The sequence below is a fragment of the Myiozetetes cayanensis genome, unplaced genomic scaffold (genome assembly GCF_022539395.1).
Source record: "Myiozetetes cayanensis isolate MyiCay16 unplaced genomic scaffold, myiCay2020 scf889, whole genome shotgun sequence".
NCBI lineage: Eukaryota > Metazoa > Chordata > Aves > Passeriformes > Tyrannidae > Myiozetetes > Myiozetetes cayanensis.
Genome location: NW_026088173.1, coordinates 2,067 through 5,290, shown reverse-complemented (window position 1 = coordinate 5,290; position 3,224 = coordinate 2,067). Strand labels below are relative to the sequence as shown.

At 41.9% G+C, this 3,224-nt stretch overlaps 1 non-coding gene across 1 annotated transcript; it reads right to left on the bottom strand.

Moving 5' to 3' along the window:
* Window positions 1–2,596: 2,596 nt before the first annotated feature.
* Window positions 2,597–2,669, bottom strand: TRNAG-GCC (transfer RNA glycine (anticodon GCC)). Its single transcript has one exon. It is a non-coding gene; the product is annotated as a tRNA-Gly (tRNA).
* Window positions 2,670–3,224: the final 555 nt, after the last annotated feature.

Genomic DNA, 3,224 nt, shown 5'->3' with positions numbered 1-3,224 from the left:
TAGGTAAATAAGGTTCAAGTAAAGACTTGCCTCAATTTGCAAGTCAATAAATGTAATAAAGTTTATTAAAGGTTACTATATCAAATGAAAAATGTTCTGTTAAGAAGTAGGTAACTAAAGGATTTCAAATTTGCACTGTTCTGTATCTTGTTGTAATAAAGACAGGGGAGATGTGGTGTTCGGGTTACAGGAAGGGGGCCAGAAAGGCACCCTGAGAGTTGTAGTCCATAAAGTGCTCTATCACACATGTGCAATGAAGGGCTTGTTTAGCATTGGTCAAGAAAGTCACATGTTATGAAGTGGTAAAGTTTGAAACCACTATTTAAACTTTTGTCTGTTTAAATGAACCATCTTTTGCTACACACCACATTGGTGTCTCTCCAGCCCACTGGACCCTTTATTTCTTATATTAATAATATTGAAACATTGATGGATCCAGGGCAGTGTATTTTCTCCTGGCAGCTCTAAGTGTGTCTAAGAATGCCGTGGGGGTGAAGGAAGACAAGGCTTTAGAAGAGTTAATCGAAAACACTTTTACTGTAAGAACCCCTTATCTCCACCCCCGCGTTTCTGTATTGCTCTAAAGCGATTTTGTTCTGTACAAATTCTGTAGACCTAACCCACAGATACATTGCACAAAGAGCCCAGAGGTAATAAATTATAGCCAAATAGGCTAAGGTAGACATTTGAATAGGTGAAATAGGCCTGAAGCCAAGGTTTTCTTCAAGCCTGGACGATCAGAACATAGAAAAATGGAAAGAATAGAAGGTCACCAAGGTCACCCGAGGAAGAAGAGTAGATTTGAGACCCTAGGATGAAGAAAAGACCGGATGTACCACTGTAATAGTCCTCAAAATAGAGACCACACCTCAAACTCCGCCCTGACTCCACCCACTATGAATATTGTAATCTAATGATGCAATAATATGAATATGGATGTAATTATGTTGTAATCATTGCCAAAACTGTATAAATGACTCATTCTGACCTAACCAGCTCGGAGCCTGTTTTCCCAGCAATAGCTGGAAGGCTGTCCGTCCACTTTCTATAAATACCTTGCTGTTTAAAGACTTACAATTTTGTCTGTAAACAGTTTTTACTCCGCCTTTTTGGGCATCAACCGTCTCATCCCATCCTTGCCTTACATCGTACAAGGCAGCCCAATTCACTGCTTTGGGTGTAGGGCTTCACAATCCCACCTGGACCAATATTCTCTACTGATCCAATAACTTAGAATGCTCAGGGTTGTTCGGGTCCCAGTGAGGTTTTCCTGCTGGAAAAATATCATCTGTGTCTCCTCTTAAAACATTTGTTGTAATCTGTCCTTCCACATGATTTCTTGCTGCTTTTATTATGAGCTGTTTTTCTGTCTCTGTCAGTTCTGAGAGTATCAAATCTATGTCTGATCAATCAATGTCCTGATTTTTCACAAATAATTCAAATCTCTCAGCCACCTTCTCAGGATTTTCTCTACATAGTTTTGCTTCTCCCCTCCAGCTGTTTAAATCACTTGCTGAAAAAGGTACTTTCCCTTTTGCCTGATGACCTGCAGGTGTCATTACCTGCCTCAGAGGAGCAACTGTGTGGCCAGTCTCAATTTTAGTTTTACCCATTTGGCTCTGGTGCTCTACAGTGAGGCTGCAGTTCAGGAGGTTCTGTGATACTTTCCTCATCACTCTCTCTCTTTCCCAGCTTGAGACCCCTCTGACCTTTGCTGCAGGCATAGGGGGGTCCTGGGGGGCTCTATTAATACCACAATTTTCTGCCACTCAGGTTTATTCCTTCAAGTGAAAAACATATCTGCATACATCATCTCATCCCACGTCTGCTCCCTGTAAAGGGACAACAGAAACTGTAGGATTCTGTTGTAATTAAGACTTCCTTGCCATGGCCATTTTTCACCATCATCGGATATATACAGTGGCCACCAGTTCTGGCACTATTTCAAAAAGGTCTTTCTATTTTGGTTTCCTTCAGGGAATTCCTCCCAGATCTCTCCAATGTTTTAATATACACCCCAGAGGAGTTTTAGCATTTATTTCTTTACTCATTTTAACTCCCAATATGAAGATAAACAATTACATCTGTAATATACTGACAATCACAAATATTATATTTCCAAATAACATCCACTCTTCAAATTCAAACACTACTTCTTGATTGAAACCTCCTTAATTTCACAAAACTAACAACTAACCTGTACTATCTCAAAAATCCACAAGATGTTACTGCAGACCAATAAATATTTGGCCTTCACACTAAACCTGTATTAACAGACAAACCCACAAGGTGTCAACATAGGACCACAAGATACACACTCTACAGCAAACCTGTATCTATCAGAAAATGCACATATCTATGTGTTAACTTACTTAATGGCCAGTCTTCACGAGTGAAGATCCGGGGAAGGTCTTTACACCTTCCAGCCTGCGCATTGGATTTTTTAGGTGAGACACAGTGTGCGCAGAACTGAGCCCACCCTTTAATCCTAAGGTTCATCTGCCGGGGCCAAGCGAGCTTGGACGGTGGCAGCGAGGTCCTTAGGACGTAGGTGGGTTGCCTTTAAGGCTAACGAGCTCCACACCTGCCCAGGAGTGGCCCTGACCAGGAATCGAACCCGGGTCTCGGCGGTGGCAGCGCCGCGCCTTTACCACTAGACCACCAGGGGCTCCATATCTATGTGTGCAACTGTTGCAGTAACTATAGCATTAGTAGTACTGTGGTCAAGGCTTGCCTTGTAGAGCAGGCCTGAAAGAGGCCCTGCCAGGCACAAGTTAGGACTTGTTAGAGTTAAGAATGTGTTGATCGAGAAGAAACAATAATCAAAGGATTAAGTCAAGCATGCAGAACCGGTACAAGATGATTTGTAACTAGAGATAGGATGTGGTCTGGTGGTGGGAGGCAGTTACACAAAGTTTAGAGTTAGACCGTTGAGGTAGATTTATGATAGGGGGTGAACGGTGGATTGTAATCGGGTGATATATGTAAGTTTATGTATAACTGGTGTGTTTACTTTGATGTATGAGCCAATCACGTAGCCTTGTTTGTTAAAGAGTATAAAAGATGTAGTCAACATGAGGGTCTTTGGAATCCTGACTTGGGACGTTAGTCCTCAGGTTTCCCGGGCCCTTAATAAAGCACCGCATAAACTGACACTCTGTTGGTTTGTGTTCTTGTTACGGGCAACACAACAACAATAAAATCTGGCTCATTGAGTTTCTTCC